We start from the raw sequence: 17,681 nt of genomic DNA, 5'->3' as shown, positions 1-17,681 counted from the left end.
TTACTATGGATACTTACATCAAGAATGGCACTTGCAGAACAGCCATTTACAATGCTGGTCTAGTTGGGTAAAATGGTAACATGGTACTATAGCTAAAATTACAATGTTTGATGGTGCTTTCATTCTTTTACATATCCTTGTTTTCTTTTACTTTGAACACGTGTATAAAGCAATTTTTTAAATATGGCTTTCCACATCCATATTTCATTCACTTTGTTTCCATATGTCTGATGAAGTGGATGTGTTCACAAAAGCTCACATAAAAATATAATAGTTAGGTACCACATGTTTATTTATTTAATTTATATGCCGCCCACACTACCCAAAGGTCTCTCTTTTTTATTTTTATTTGTTTTGTTTCTGAATTTTGCTTCATAGTATAGTATTTTCTGTCTGAATCAGAATCAGAGATGAAAATAAGTGAACTACAACTTTTACATAAAGAAGCAGCATTTGTTTGACACAAGAGCTTTAAAATGACAGAAAAAAACAACTTAGTCATACACTGTAAAACATACACAATTTGGTAATCACCCCTTAACTATATTTCAGTTTATGGTGCAAAGATCAGATGTTTAGGAAGGCGGTGATATGCTCCTAAAGGCCTGAACAGGTTACATGATTGGAGAAAGCCATAATTAGATGTCAGTAAAATAATGCACTCCTTTAAGATGCAACTTCTAGCAATGTTATTGTGCAGGGTCAGGTATATACCATCCAACTATGCTGCAGCTGGGCAACCTGCATATCTCCAGCTGTTGTTGGATTAAAAGCTCCTACCACTGCTAGCCAACAATGCCAATGAGAGGAATGGCAGAAGTTGAATACCAGTATCTTGTCACCTTTCTGCACCCTTTTTAACAGAAAAACTACAACCATTTTTGGAGAAGAGTACTTCAGATCAAGGTAAGAACAAAGACACTTTAAATTATCTCAGAAAGAATTATGTTGCTGCAAACAGTTCAGCAGTATACTTCAGCCTCCACACACAGAAGCTTCTAGTAGTGAACACATACCAGGTTGAGAGAAAATATTTGCCTAAAAATTGATTATACACAAGCTATAATTTGCATTTAATTAGCCCTAGACTACCCTTTCCTGACCTGAAGTACTGGTCAGATGTTTTAGACTATAATTCCCACCAGCCATTGCTAGTAAGATCAATGGTAAGGCATGGTAACAGCTGCAGTCCAAAATACCTGGAGACTAACAGTATGTGGAAGGCTGATTTAGGCTACTTAGTCTATTTATCTCAAGTCCTCACAAAACAAAACTGAGGTTATCTCAGTATTGGAAATTTAAATTACCTTTAATCCAAGTGCCAAAACTATATAAGGAGTTACCACATCATTCAAATCGCTCCGTCATGGGGAAAAAATTCCTTTTCAGGAACTGGTCCATGCAACTCTGCATTCTACAAGTAATTTACTAGTCATCAGCTAAAATCCTCTCCCGTAGGTAGGCAAGTGTCGTAACTTTTGGAAGCAAACTGTCTCAAGTTAAGAAATCACTGTAGATGTTATCAGTTGCATGCTGAGTCATTCAACTCATTATGCAACTGATAATGCCAAGGGTGCTTAGGATACTATGCCTCTAAAAGTTACGCTGTTTGTGCTGCACCGGTGTAACTAGGTTAGGAGAATTTGGGCCATTATGTTTTCCTGATACCATACAACCAGACACTACTGCAATGTCTATACCCTTCAGGGTCTCCCTGGGAGTTTTCAAACTCCTTAAGAAAATCCAAGAAGCAATAAATGCAGCCCTGCACACAACAGGAGAGATTCAACTTTCCATTCATACCATGTAGGTATTAAAACCTAAATTCAATACATGATCAAATGTTTTACACACATTTGAGTTATGCTATGTTCACAGCATGCTACACCAGGGCATGAAACTCCAGACCCGATTAGACCAGAATTATGCTGAAACATGGCCCGGCTTACTAACAGTGCATTTCCCACAAGGAGGGCATCCTGGCAGCTGCTACAGGAAAACAAACACTCCAAAGAGAAATATTTGCATTATCTTCAATGCCCGCCTGCTTCTGGCTACCCCAACACTGTCAGCCTCCAAGTGCTCAAAGCAAATTAGACACACGCAGCTCAGGGTGAGTAGTGCAAGCACTGCCTCACAATAACCGGAGGCCAAGCCACTCCCATCCAGAGGCAGTTTCCAGTAAAAGATGCTTTTCAAGCTACAAAGATTACTGAAGCCTTTCAAGGGTGAGCAGATACATGATGACTGGGGCACTAATTAGTCATGAGAAGAACTAGAGAATTTTAATCTCCCTCTCCAAAACAAGGTACCCCCTGCCAGGTTAGGAGATTTCCAGTAGAGTACCTTGTAAGGCAAGGACAGCTTTCAGAAGGATTTTTACTTCCCCACCTCATCAGCACATGCTCAGAAACACTTTTCACTCATTCACTGTAGGTGGGTGGGTGTGTGGCTTAATCATAGTTCAGTACTACCAGATTTCACAGTTTAAGGTTCTTTTGTGAAACCACATACTTCATCAAATTACATTCTTACTAGTATTAACATCTCAACATGCAACAGCAGTGGCACAAAATACCTGAGATCCACTCCTGTTCTTAATTGAGGAATTCTATGACCTTTAAAGGAATCTTATTTAATATCAAAATGAGTGTCAAACAAGTCAGATAAGTAAAAAGAAATAGATTTACACACAAAGGAGAAAAATATGTAATTTCCCAACATTAAAGAATATGCCAATGTTAATTTTTCATTTCTGCTTTACAATTTAACTTCATTCTCTTCCTTCACATCTATGCCAAAATTAATTCAGTAACTCATGTCATGACTAACACAAACCCATGAAACACAGGGATTTTAAATCACAAGTGCTCAATGGCTATCAGCAGTTAGTATGGCAGATTACATACAGTCCTGTTTTCAAAGCCTAGGAATATGGTCTCATATTAACTCTTAGTTTCTGCCCTTCACACATTCTTTAATGTAGGCAAGGTCTCATGCTATATAGTTTTGACAAATGTAACACGATAATGACAGTTTTACCTTTTATTTCAAATAATAAATTTATGTGGCTAAATAACCTAACTATGCTCCTCTGGAAAACAAAAGTTTGTAGAAAGCCAATTCACAGAACTATTTTAGTCATATGCATAGTAAATTTATGCATATTGAACTGGCCTTCCAAATACAGTACTTCAGTATATGCCAGCTCCAGAAAAATGGACTGAATCAAGATGCCAACAGCAATATGAGCCCGTAGTGAAGTATTAACACATGCCTGGTCATCTTTAATAGCTAGCTTTCATTAGACAGAAAATGGCTTTGCTAATCTCAAAGTGACAGAGCATTACCAGAGATATGAGTCATTACCAACATAGGTTTTGAATTATCTCTCATGAGCTTAAAGGTGGACTAAGGAGAATATAAGAAACTTGTATTTCTGTAATGTTATCTTGAGTAAGGAAGGGTAATAGTCAGGAAGCAGTACATGTAATTCAAAACACCAGCCTGTGTGATTCTCTAACACAGAAAACAATAATAATCAGCCATGAGACAGCTCAAATGATAGGCTAATTACATTGATCTCCCAAGTCATTCAACCAACAAGTCAGCAAGTAAAACTTTTCATTCTGGTTGAACATAATAAGTATAGCACCATAGCTACAAACAGCAAGAGCAAATGCATGAGTCAGACAGTATTAGTCTGTGCAAAGGTTTGCAGTTTTCACTGGAGTGGCAAAGATAAGAACTACAACCATTTTTTCACTTGGTGACTAAGTCAGAACATATCTTTGCAGGAGCAGTAACTGATTACACAGCTGTTACTTTGTGTCACACCTATGCTTAAGGGGAGCAACTGCATTGAAAAAAGAGATGCAGAAGTAGGTTAATCCAAGAACCAAGCCTCACAAACCAGCCTCTTCTACAGAAAGGCAGATGCTTCAGTCTTTTTAATCACAGCACACTTTTATCTACATAGTTAAGGGAGCAGCTTTAGCAAGAATGCTAGAATAGAACTAGAACCATTAATCAATAAGGCTCTATAAAACAAAATCATCCTGAGAAACAAATGTAAGTATATACACACACACATACTTATTTTCAAGGCCCACTTATAACCAATTAACATGTCACATTTTACAGATACAGGTCACACTTGTGTTTTATTTACCAGCAGTACACAAAACATCTGATGCAGGACGAATATCCTGAATGCAATTAGAATGTGATATTGCTCAGGTGTCCTGGCAAGACAAACGTGAACGTTACAGTACTGAGCTTAATTCTCAATCTACAGGAATTAAGCAGTCACCAACAAGCTCCTACACATACCTCTGAGCCACTTGTTTTAAAACAAAATTCACTCCCTAGGAGTACTGCAGGTGGCAGTGGTGAAAGTCTCTGCACAAAGAGGAAGTAAAGGCAGGGCAAACAGCAGGACAAAAGACCATGACCATATCAGCTGGAAAACGCTGCTGGTGAGCACTGGCACCTTCTTCAATGCATCAGTTAAGTCTTATAAAGAGCAAGAAGTTGTCCTTTATAGAAAATAGAGGTCCAACAAGCAAGCACAGGTCCCCTAGGCTCTTATGAAAATCCAGAGGCAACCTCATAGATTTTTCTAGCTATTCACATCAGGCAAAATAAAAAGGAACATTTAAAAAAGAGGCAAGAACATTGTGATGCCTTAAAGACTGCTATATTTTCATGTTAGCTTTCATGGACAAGTCCACTTGCTCAGACAACTGGCCAATATCTGTTTGACGAAGTGGACTTGTCCACAAAAGCTCACATTAAAATATAGCAGTTAGTCTTTAAGGCACCACAATACTTTTGTCTTATTTTCATTTTCATTTTGTTTTTGTCTGATACGGTAGCTCAGACTAACATGTCTATCGCTTCTAAAACTGTCAGTGTAACTAATGAACTTTAAGACAACAACCATCAAGAACCAAGTGCAGGAACAAATCAACTTTTTAATGCACTGTCTTACCCAATACACACTGCCTATTGCAGTGCAACAAGAACAATGGCCAAATGAAACTATTTCACCAGTAACATGTCTTGACACCTTTACAACCTTTTTTCAAAGCATGCAAAAAATAGTAGCAACAATATATCCAGAACACTACAGTTCTCTGTCGCACTTCCTCCCTACTTGATGGGGTGGAACCAGTTGCCCATTCCCATTACACACTACAAACTCTAGGACTGCTCTGGATTATATGCGCACCCCTCCGTCCAGCTGGGAAGAAACCCTGATTAAACAACAGCAGGGATAGCCGACCACGTTTAATAAGAGGGAAACCCGTCTGAGAAGAGAAAGGGAGAGACAGAGAGAGAGAATCTGGCCGGTTTTGATAACAGGACGGGGCACGAGATCTCTCTTGCAAGCTTCGTCTTGCCCCGTCACTCCCTTCCTCCCTTGACGGAGGCAGAGCGAAGTGAATGAGGAAGTCCAGCTCGGCGGGCGGAAGCCAAGCCCATGGCACTGTCGGCAACAAGATTGTCAGCCCGTGACTCAGGCGGGAGACCTGACAGCTGCCAGGAGATCAGCTGCCCGTTATTTCCAAGGGGCAAGGAGCCTTATCGAAAATATATTGGGGGTGGGGGTGGGGAAGGGGGGCAGAAAACCTTTCGACGATGGGGCTGAAGGGGGGGGGAGCCCCCAATGCCAAGAGAAGCGCGGGAATCAGCGAGGCAGGCGAAAACGCTTGCAAGCAGGGCAACGGCGGCACGGAGGAGCCCGGAAAGAGTCAAGAGAAGCAGAAAGCCAGCCGCTTTCCAAGAAGCAGGAGGGCTACGGTTGCAGATCCTCCCCGGAGAGATGTTGTTGCTTGGAAGGGGAAAAAAATATGGTTTAGAAAAGGGAGACCAGTCACAATCTGGTGCTCCCAGTAAAAGGAGCAGGAAAGGAAAAGAAAGCAAGCCAAGGGCGGGCGGGGGGAGGAGGGAAACAAATTCACCTGGTCCTGCGAGTAGAAATTGCAGGACGCTCCCCAAGCCCCCAGGCAGAACGGATTCAGAAGATAAGAGGCGGCAGCTTCCAACTAAAGCAGATGCCCCGATGGGTGGCACTTCCTGGACTCCACTCCGCTTGGCAGAAGAAAGAGATTCTAGAAGTTAAGCCACACCCGCCCGCCTCCCAATGAACCTCAACCCGCCGGCGCCAAACTGCAAACCAAGCGTCATCTTCTACGTTTCCCGTCCCGTCCCGCAGCGACCCTCGGCTAGGACTTCACCTGAGTCTGGCCAAAGCCTAGGAAAAAGCCGCCGCCGCCGTCGCGGCTTCTGCTCCTTGAAGTAAAAAAGATTAGACTCGGTAACCGACACCTTCACAGCGAGTCCCGGCGCCCCACCCGCCGCGCTGCTCCAGCTTCAACGCCTCTAACTCACCGGCAACGGCGAGGTTTCAAGCCGGGAGGGAGCGCCCACGGCTTAGTCCTGTAACACCCTCTTGCTGCGCTGTCGGCCAATAAAAACACGAGCTTGCTCTGACTGAGGTCCGGTCCCTGCCAATGGTGATTCCGGCAGGGGGTGGGGCTTCTGAAAAGGAGGCACAAGACTTTTTTTAATCTCCTCAACTGACGTCCCAACCCCCGCTTTTTCTATTAGCCCGCCCTCTCCAAGCTGAAACAGGCATTCATGTGCACTTATGCAGGGAGGAGCAAAGATTGACAGGGCAGGCAACCAATTCTTTCGTGCCTAAAGGGTACGGCTCTTTGTAGGCCTATCTTCAACGTTTCTCTGACTGGCTAACTGAGGTGTGGCGAGGAGCAATGTGGGAGTGAAAAATGTCTGAGGACAAAACATGAATCTCAGTTACCCCTTTTGTGCTCACTACACCTTCCTGGGCCAGAAAACACTTCCCATCCTGTGCATGGTTCCTCAGAAATGAACCTATTCTTTTATTGTTGTTTTCTTCTAGGTTAACACATGCATAGGGAAGCAGCCTTAAATATCTAAAAGCAGTATCGTCTCTAGATCATCTCTCATTATCCCACTGCTTAAAAGTTTCGGGTGTTTCAATTCAATCATTTTGGGCACTTTTTTTTTACAGTGATCCTATCAATGTGTGACCTCTACTTTTGGCACTTGCTCACTGGATTTTAATATTTCATGATTCATATATGTTACCATATACACTGTTAATTTGCCATGAAGCTTTTTTCCTTTCATTTATGTCTTCCTCCAACACCTCCAGCCTCCATCATATTATTTTAAAAAATTGTTTTTCCTTTCTAAATGTCGTGGCTCACCCCAAAATTTTGAGAATAAGCACCTTCCCATATATATAACGTAAATAATATATCAGTTCTTCCTCTCTGGTTCCTTAACAAACAAGTCTTTCCATACCTTGGTCATCTCTCATCCTCCTATCATTAATTTTTCGTTCTTGTTCCACTTTTACTCATTTACCTTCATACAGTGCTCTGCTAGCAAACTTATTCACCTGTCTCATCACTTTGACCATTTGATAATCCTCTTGTAATCACCATGGTGGATCCTTCACAAACTTCTCCTTGAAATACTGTATTTCCTTACTCCCTATCCTGTTCTTTACAATATCTTTTATCATATATGGAGTGAGAAATCTGAGATGCTCAAGGTGAATTCAGAAAAGAGGCATTAGATATTGCAATTATCGGATGACTACTGCAAAGTACCAAACATCAATTTGTGCTTTACAGATTGCAGTAAAGTCTTTTGAGTATATGGGTCACTTTTGGATCACTCTGAAATAAATTACTGTGCCAGAGCATTTAATTGTCTTGATATGGAAGCTATAAAATGTGTAACCTATGCAAGAGGCTAATGTAGGGACAGACTGTGGAGAAACAGAATTATTTCCCAAAGGCATAGCTGCAAGACAATTATTTGTTTTTTGTCCTCATCTGTTTAATTTATAAACAGAATGTATACAAACAGCTGAATTTGATTCAGATGAAGTGAAAATCAGGAAAATAAATTTTAGCACTTATATGGAGAAAGAAATGCAACTTCAGATATACAGATAACATATTTATTGTTGTGTGCTATCAAATCACTTCAGATGTCTGGTGACCCTATGAATTAGTGACCTCCCAAGAGTGCTATCATTAATAGCTCTAGTCAAGTATTTTAAACCTAAGGCTGCCACTTCCTTTATTGAATTAAATCCATCTCACATTTGAGATTCTTTTTCCTGCTGCCCTTTCCCAGCATTATTGTCTTTCCCTCCTCTTAAATACACACTTTAACCTACAAAAAATTTAAATGTGTCAATGAAGCTGACAGAAATGCCATCAGGAGGCTAGACTCCCAGCAGGATCATCCAAGGCAGAATTATCAAAGTTGAGAAAGCAGGCTAAGAGGGTGACTACATGGGTGTTTAGCCCACTGTTTAGAGTGCTGTAGGGATGAACTGCTGCACTCTTAAAGCTGGTGATATCTTTGCTAGAGTGCACCAGCTTGCCCGCAGACCACTTCTACCAGCACTTTTCTGAGCCCCGTCAAGGGCCTTCTACTTTTTTTAATGTCGGTAGGATAGCTCTGGTCTGGCTCAGTTTCAGTGTACATCAATAATCCCCAACCTTGGGCCTCCAGATGTTCTTGGACTGCAACTCTCAGAAGCCTTCACCCCCACCTCTGCTGGCCAGGATTTCTGGGAGCTGAAGTCCAAGAACATCTGGAGGCCCAAGGTTGGGGACCACTGGTGTACGTGATTGCTTGAACCAATCCAAAGCAAGCCTTCTGCTTTGAATTTGCCAATATTGTGTAGTGGCTTATAAACCAGTTACTTCAGGATACTGGCAAATTAACTACTTCGCCTGCACAGCAATGGCTTCAGCTGCAGGCAGTTTCTTGACTGGCCCTTTGAGAGAAGGCAAAGAAAATATTTTTTAAAAAATTTAAATTTATTCTCTGCATCAGCAATAGTCTATATACAGCCAAAAATTATATATAGGGGAAGTGATTAATTTGCCAATATCCTGAACTGGTTTGCTTAATAAGCCACTTATTGGCAGGAGCCATTTCTGCGTGAATGTTTGGGCTTGATTAAATTCGTCTAATGTCATGTTGTGCAGGAATGGTCTTCTACAAGATAAATCCAGAAAAGGTCACAACATTGTTTTTTGTAACCTTCTGTTCAGTTCAGCTTAAACCACTGAAATATATTGTCTATAACCCATCCTTTACAAGGACACTGTCCTTGCCCATTGGAATGAGACGTTTGCACCTGCATACAGATAGTTACCCAGTCTGAAATTGCAGTTCACTAGCAACAAAAGAGATAATGACAACAGCTAGACCCTTTTGCATAATCAAATTCCAATTCTGTCATCAAGGAAACATTATAAAAGGTGCTAATGATGTAATTCATAATATCAGGGCTTCAAACTCTGGCTATCACTGCTGGTGCTGAAGGCTTCTGGGGGTTGTAGTCCAAGAACATCTGGGTTATCCAAGATTGGGAACCACTGTTCTAGAGTTACATGTGCCATATTTTCCCAGCAATGTCCCACAACATTTTACATAAGACAAAAAGAGGCCATTATCTACACAAAAATAATTAAATAGACACTAAACTGACATTAGAAACACCAATATGCAGAAGGAAGTGGAAGAACATTTCAGTCTCGCTGCACACCCTGGGCAATATCCTATTTGGAGCAGGGGGGCAATCACACTATAAATATTCCCCCAACTCCAGCAGGCCCAATTTCATGCAACTAGTCCCATGAACAAATCTTACAATAAGTGCATGATTGAGCATGCAAAGGTGAACCCGACAGAGCAATCACGTAAATCAACAAATTAATGGTCTCTGTTTTGTCAGTCACTGAATTTTAAAAAAAAGGCCACAGAGTCTAAGGGGAAACTGTTAAACAATAATATATCACGAAGTTCAACTCTGTCTCTCTTGGCTTGAATACAGAAAGTGGTTTGTTTGTTTTTTAATCTCACTACATATATAACTCAGCTCATCCATGCAGGTTATTTGTATTACCACCCTGCTTGTGTATGCCATAAAAGATATTTCCAACAGGACCATGAGACAGAGCAGGTCACTTTTGGTTTCACCTTGAACAGATAACTCTCTTGAAAGCAGAACCATTGCTTTAACGTATCATAAAACAATCGAATTGTATAATTTACTCTTGCCAGAGTTTTTATTCTAATCTTATGATCCATGTTAATAATACAATATTAATTTTGTCTATCCCAATTAATTTTGTTCCAGAATAAATTTAAACCTGTGGCTTGAATACTGTAATTCATGTGTCTGAAGTGGGCTTTTTTTTCATAAAAGTCCATGCTAAATAAAATTTGCTAAGCCTAAAGGTGCCATAGTAATCTTTGTTTTATGAACTCAGGAGTATATTATATGCTTTGTATGCATAAGGTCTGTCATTCCATCCTTGGCATCTCAAATAAGAGTGAAAATTACTAACATCTGAAACATTAGAGAGACATCATCGATCAGTATATATTATAAACAATAGTGAACATACGATCTAACTCACTTTTAGGCAGTTTGCTATGTTCCTAATGGTGGCTGTAGCTTTGGGGGGGGGGGGATCAGATTACAAAGGGGTATGAAAAGTTCCAAGGTTAAATAAAAACTAATTGTGATTTGATGCAATCAGGTTTAAACACTTTCTGGTCCCATTGATTCTAGTGGGAGAAATACAAGAATGAGTTTAACTTTTAAATTCAAATCAAAATGACTTGGCTAAGTTATGCCAAAGGCTTTTTCAAGCTATGTAAAGAATGCATATATGTAATTAAATGGTGCAAGATAAGATTTTTAAGTTACCTCCAGGGTCAAGGATCATAAAACTTATTTGATAAACGTAGCTAAGAACAGGAATCAGAACAGGTGAAGTATATTAGGAGAGGCAGTTTGTCCTAGAGACATTCGGCTGAGGGCTGCTGAAAGAAAACCACATGTTTATTTGGTTAAGTTAGACATTAGAGGTGAAGAAAGAGATGACACTAATTATGTTGAAAAATGTGTGTCACTGAATATCAGAGATTAACATTCTATTGTTAAGCATTATTGAGGAGTAATGCAGAAAACCAAAAAGTGCTCAGAATTTATACATGACCACATTACATATAAGGACAAAGTTTAAATTAGTTACTGGTTTCCAATATCTGATTTACATGAATGTTCAGAAGAGAGTTGGTCAGTAAGGTGAATAATCAAACGTAGGATGCCTCTGCTCCTCAAAATAAGCTTTGGACTACCCTGTATCATAATTCTCTGTCACTGGGGGTTTGTCATCCTAAAATAAATTTGTCTCCAATCAAACCCAGTTTGTGCAGTACATTGTAATGTGTGATGATCCCAAATGGGAATTGTATATCAGGAACTGACTAACATCCTGTTGGCTAGCCTTGTAAGTAACAACTAGAGTAGGCCCCGGAATCAAAGGAACTCATGGAGTAGCTGACTCACCAAATACCCACTGATTCAATGGGCCTAGTCTAGTTGCAACTTACAATTTAAGCAACAGGATTTTAGCCATTAAAGCTTAGATCATGCCAGATAATACAGCCACATCTCTAGTATTGTGTACTGAAACTTTGGCAGTAAGCAATTTTATGTCAGCATTATGAAAATCACTGTTATTGTGGCAGACTATATCTTATGACACTTGGGGTGGTCAGGGAAGTCTCTATGAAACAAGAAAACAAGGAGAAGTCTTGTGCAGACCAGGAATAGGTAGAATGGTGCCATTACAGAGCTTGCAACTGGGATGAAGGTACAGAAATAGAAAACAGAGTTATAGATTCTGTTAATGTTTCATAAATTATTTTTAAGTACAGTACAGAAAAGGAACACCCATATAGATTTTAATGGAAGAATGGCATCATTGAAAATCTTCTGCTTCCTTGACTTGCAGATGCTGTTGTGCATTTATTTAGAACTAAAGTAGGATGTTACACTCACCATTTTAGTAAGATTATTTTAGATAAAACAAAAAAATTGAAGAAGCATACATCTTTCCCATGCTGCCACATACTAACCATGCTTACTTTAAAACACACACACACACAGGTTGCCAAATAAGACAGCAACAGAGACAAATTAAAAATAAGTGTCCAATCCTTTCTAATTATCAGCTCTTTGCAAAGGTGAAGCAAATTAACATTGGTTGTAGCCATATGTTAACATTCCCACTTCAACTACAATAGCAATAGAAGAGAAACTTTGGGAATGATGGAGCCTCTGGGAAACAGACACCACAAATATGTTTAGAGTCTCCCTACATAGCATTCTGAGGGTATAAATCAGCATTAACTCAACTAACTCATTATGCTGTTTATAGTTAGGATGACTTTTCACATATACATCCCTCCTTTTACATGGTATGAAAAGTCAGAAGGAGCAACCATTATACAGCAAAACCATGCAGCTGAAAGAAAAGCTGTTTTTAACCAATCCTCTCATAGAGGATTTATTCTCACAGCTGTCATGTATAGGAGAACAGCCCATCTGCAGGGTTGGTCTTACAAGGCAATTTAGAGCAGTGCCTTACAAGGCAGCAGGTCAGTTGTAGCAGATGGAAAGACACCTTCTCCTTTCCAATCCTCTTGTGATGCGTTCATCTGTGCTGTTGCAAAGAGGCAAAGGGGAAAGCAGGGAGAAAGGTCATGGTGGAAGGAAGAGTCAGAAAGTGGCCAGCAGATCCACCCTAATGGTTATCATGTAAGGTGGCAAAGGATGCCAGTGCATCTGCAGGGCTGGACTGTGCCACCTCACCAGACCACCAGCAACCTCTATTTACTAGCCAGAGAGAAGCTACTTGAAATAATTTTGCCTAAATCTTGCAAGGCTTCGCCAAGCCTGTGGCATAGTACTGCAAAGCTTGCCAGGATAACTCAATATTTCTGCCATGTCTCACAAGATTTGCCTGGTTGGGCTTGTGAGAGAACCATAGAAAGCCTTTCTTTCATCATGTACCCCAAATGCAGCTAGTGGGGGTGAGGGCTTCCACTTGCTCTCATTCTGTCATTATCAGGCATCCAAGGAATATGTTGGTGGCAATAAGTGATCATAGAATGCTTGCCTGGGCAGAAGTCCCTACTTCCTGTCTGTTCTCTTATTGTTTCTTATGTTTATATCCTGTTCATCCAATGAACTCAGGGCAGCATACATAGTCTTCTTCCTCCTGTCCACTTTACTCTTCACAACAGCCCTGAATAGTAGGTCAAGCTAAAATTTAATAACCAGTTAAAGGTTACTCAGTGAGTTTCATGTCTTGAACCTTGTTTTCCATATTCCAGAACAACACTCTGGACTGAGACTATACTGATTTTTAGAAGCATGGTGTCTGCTACATTTAAATAAATACATTTTAAAAAACAGCCTACCGCAGAGCTCTATCAATAGGGTATTGGCTTGGCCATGTGGTTCATGGCAAATTACCTGCTGATGGTGCAAGTTTAAGGAGCACAGCAGCAGCTGTCAGAGTGGGAAGGGTATGTTCTCATTCTGGCAGCGCAGCAGAGATTGAGACTGAGTGGCACTTTTTCTTGTGTAGCTAGCAAAAGAACACTTATGGTCCACCAGACTTGGCCTTGTATGACAAGAGGCCCATAATAGGGCTGTCCTGTAGAGCTAGTAATATATGAGGGAGATGGGGTTGAGATGATGGCACTGGCGGCAGCAGATCACAATGGTTCAAATGCAGGGACTAAATAAAACAGAATAAATCTGTTCTGCAAAGAAGGGTCAGCCCAAGGTTTCTACAGATCTCAACAACAAAGCATATCCCCAAAATAATGGCACTAGTCGGGTTATTTTGGCACCTAAAGCATAATTTTTCACAAGGGCCTCTGCCCAATCCTGATCATAGAAATCGAACAATAATAAATTAAATATAATACAGTTTGTGGGCACCACAGCACAGACAGAGTTCTGACTCCTGCCCTCTGAAGATGCCGGCCACAGAGACTGGTGAAACATTAGGAAGAAAAACCTTCAGAACACGGCCAAAGAGCCCGAAAAACCTACAACAACCATCGGATCCTGGCTGCGAAAGCCTTTGAGAATACAGTGAAGAAATTGCTGCCATTCAGGGTTCCCTAAATCTGCCACCTGAGCTAGCTATCTGACTATGCCTAGTTGTAGGGCTGAGCTCACGTTGCAATCAAATACATCCAGCCATATCTAACTTTTATTTGGGTTTGCACTTGCCAACAGGAAAAACTCTCTACGGCACCTTTCTTGTTATTTCTGCATCCAAAGTGACAGAGCGTTTTATGTCTTTTTGGTTCAGCAGAAGGGCATGGATGCTTTTCTATGTAAATTGTCATGCTATACATAACAACCAACAAGGCATTTTTTAAAAAAACTTGATTAAAATGCATTTTTCTTACACGCTTACTGAAAGGTATCTAGAACAATTTTGTGTCCCCAACTTTGTTTTGTGATAGGTGAATTGAGTGTTGTGCTTTCCTCAAAACCCCATGAGGAGATTGTCGCTAAATGACAGCACAGAAAAATACATGGCATTCCTAATTTAACACAGAGACAGCAATATTTCAAAGCACTTTTGCCATCTGATATACTAAATACATTTTGAATGTGCTGATCACCATAGTAACTAGCTCATGTTCACTGGGGCGGTGGTGAGGAAATGCTTGTGGTTTATTTCAGCTTGTCCTCTTTCTTCTTCCTTTTCCTCTGAACCTTGCCCTGTTGCACTGATGTTTTCTAGTAGGTTTCTACATTATTGCAAAGCTTGCAGCACATGTGATTTAATACTGTGGTTTTACTAAATGCAGTGGTGCCCAAACATATTTCCTCTGCTAAAAGAAGTAGTCGCTCTAGCCATTTGCATTTTGCTCAAATACAAATAGCACTCCAGAGCAAATGTATTTATAGCTAGAGTGAGAGAGTTCTTTAATTCATGCCAAATGTAACTGCAACTAAAGCCAGATCCTTAATGATCTGTATGCTCCTGTATGATTGTGCATCAAGTTAAGTATGGGAGTTCCATTCCCCACCGTGCATCCCAGGAGAAGAGCTAACCCTTATAGCTTTCATCAAGCTGCATGGCTCCAGAGCACACCCAAAAAAACAGAATGGTGAACAACTTTCCAGTACTCTATACCTAGAAAACCCTGAAAAGGGTCACCATAATTCAGAATTGACTTGCTGACACATTGTTGCTTTTGTTGTTAGATTTAAGCAGTTCAAAACAAATGAAAGAATAGGCAATATGTTTACAGGCCACTAAAAATAATCATACAATACATGAGCTTTCATGGAAAAAAGTGTTACTTCATTAGGCTTGTACAAGTGTGAAGAACTTAAAAGTCCAAAAATAAATGGCAAGATGGATTTCTCCAGGCACATATTTCTTAGCTGTAAATCTGGAGAGGTGCTGTTCTAAGATTACAACTGAGGCAGCTGTGGATTGGAAGTCACGTCCCAGTTTTTCCAGTCATCTTGCCATGAGCTTTTGGACTTTAAATTATTCATACTGGTACAAGTTTGATGGTGTTTTTATCCACAAAAAAGCACACATATTGTATGATTATTTTTAGTGGCCTTTAAAGGTATCACCTATTCTTGCATGTATATTTTAAACTGTTTGGACCACACAGCTCTCCTTTATTTCGATGTGGCTAAAAGCAATGGATCTCCTCTGTAAAGGAGTTCTATGCTTGTAGTACACTAAGGCAAGACGAGCAACATTCTTTTTTTTCTTTTTTTCTTTTTTTTTGCATGAGATAAGGGACAAAATGGTGATCCCTCCTTTCATGTAACACAGACAATTTGACTGACAGCTTAATATTTCTTACTGTTCATACAGTAGAGCCTGGTTTAGTCCATGCACTCATCTACCCCACTTGCTACTCTAAATATAAATACAAATAAACAAATAAATAAATGTATTTGTTAATGTCATTCCAGTCCTACATTTCTAAATAAAGCATCCTCACTGACTTCTCTGCCGTTCTCTATTGTGTTTTCCTCATTCCTGAAACCCAGATTATTAGCTTATTGCATTATCTTCCTTAGTTTATGAAGCTGTGTGAAACACTGAGTATCCTGATAGCAATAATGAGTACTTTTCAGTACCCACCATGATTGAAAAGAGCAGAGTCTTGTGGCCTCTTCAAGACTAAACTATTTTGCTTATGATATGTTTTCATGGACTGTAGCCCACTTCCTCAAATACAAGATTTTTAAAAAGAAGTTCCTTTCCCCCCCTGAAGTTAAATATATATACTATATAGCTGAGAAGCAGTTCAGCATCCAACTTATTGTTATCATTATTAGTATTATACCATCCATGTAGAAAGAACTAGAACTTCGTGTGACACAAGACAACAGAAGAGGAAAGGGAAAAGGAGGCAAGAATAAAGAAAGGAAGTTAGATATATTTTGGTTTAGTAAGAGGAGAATAGACGACTAGAGCTATTGTGCTGCAGCATTATTGGGAAAGATAACATAAAGACAGCAAGTTTAATTACTTTTATGCTGGTATTTTAATTATGCTATTTTACATTAGGCACCCTTTTGTCTCACCTGTCCCAACTCTACCTTGTCTCCATCACTGTTTATATAGAACATCTTGAACTGTACCTCCTGCCACCAAACAGTGAGAAAGGCATCAATCCTAAACTCCCTTAAGAATTTCTCCTGTTCAACTTGCTAGTACTTACTTATTTTTAAAAATTCTGTTTAGGACTCTGCTGAAAGTCTGGAAACTGTCAAAAAAAATTAAATTGGCAGGCTGGTGACCTAAAATTGCCTAATGTTGCAACCATGTTCATAGCTCTCACAGTCAATATATTACATGTAGGTGCCAATAATGGTTGACGATTATGCCACAAACCATGGTTGTGGATTAATTCCTTTGCATTTTTACACCTTTGTGGGTTTTAGAAAGACATCTGTATGAAAACTCATAATCTACATAGAAACTTTTAAATCTATGGGAACAATTGTTTGAGTAATTCAATTTTTTTAAAAAACCCACACCTATGCTTCTTCCAAGGAGTTCAGAGTATCATAATGGCTCCTCCTCTCTTTTATTCTTTGTAAAAACTCTCTAAAAGTGGTTAAGGCAAGAAATACCTAGTGGATCTGTAGTTATCCAGCAAACAATGTTTGTGTAGTTTCTTTATATGGGTCACCCAAATGCATTGGTCTCTGAGCAGGTCACAAATGTAAACTAGTCTACTACAGTACTGAAATCTCATGAAGCAATAGACCACTGCAGAAAAACTGCTTGCAAAAGTAGAGATAAAGCTATTTTTGTAGCTTTATTAAAAAATTTTTTTTGACATAAACAGGGGGTTACGGTTCAGAACTTTGAAGTGACAAATTTTAAGTAGTTGGAAAAGAATCTGGCCCCAAAGTAACCATAAAAGCACTAGATAAGCTTTCTGTGGACAATCTGCCAAAGTCTGGGCACCACCATCAATAACACCCTTAGAGTTGATTGTAGGCCTGCCAACTAGCTAAAATAAATGCCAATTTTATTTCTTAATTTATAATATTTATATCCAGCTCTGTATCATGAGATCTCAGGATGGATTACAACTAGAACAGTTTAAAACCAATTACATAGTTTAGAACATAAAATGTGTTCAAGAAAATTTTAAACCATTTGGAACATGTAAAACAATCTAAGCAATTGAAAACTATAAAAACTATACACATCGCAAAG

At 39.7% G+C, this 17,681-nt stretch overlaps 1 protein-coding gene across 3 annotated transcripts in view; it reads right to left on the bottom strand.

Moving 5' to 3' along the window:
- The window catches only part of MYH9 (myosin heavy chain 9), an 86,001-nt gene extending 79,492 nt beyond the window's left edge, over window positions 1-6,509 (bottom strand). The window contains exon 1 of one of the 3 annotated variants that reach the window (XM_020787689.3): window positions 6,397-6,509. The gene's annotated coding sequence lies outside the window, so the exon portion shown is untranslated. Of the gene's footprint in view, window positions 1-5,966; window positions 6,148-6,242 lie in introns of those variants that run through there. The other 2 variants (XM_020787688.3, XM_020787690.3) reach the window with 2 other exon arrangements.
- Between the last annotated feature and the right edge of the window lie 11,172 nt (window positions 6,510-17,681).

The sequence above is a fragment of the Pogona vitticeps genome, chromosome 5 (assembly GCF_051106095.1).
Source record: "Pogona vitticeps strain Pit_001003342236 chromosome 5, PviZW2.1, whole genome shotgun sequence".
Lineage (NCBI taxonomy): Eukaryota > Metazoa > Chordata > Lepidosauria > Squamata > Agamidae > Pogona > Pogona vitticeps.
The sequence above is the reverse complement of the archived record's forward strand: the minus strand, read 5'-3'. Positions and strand labels throughout refer to the sequence as shown.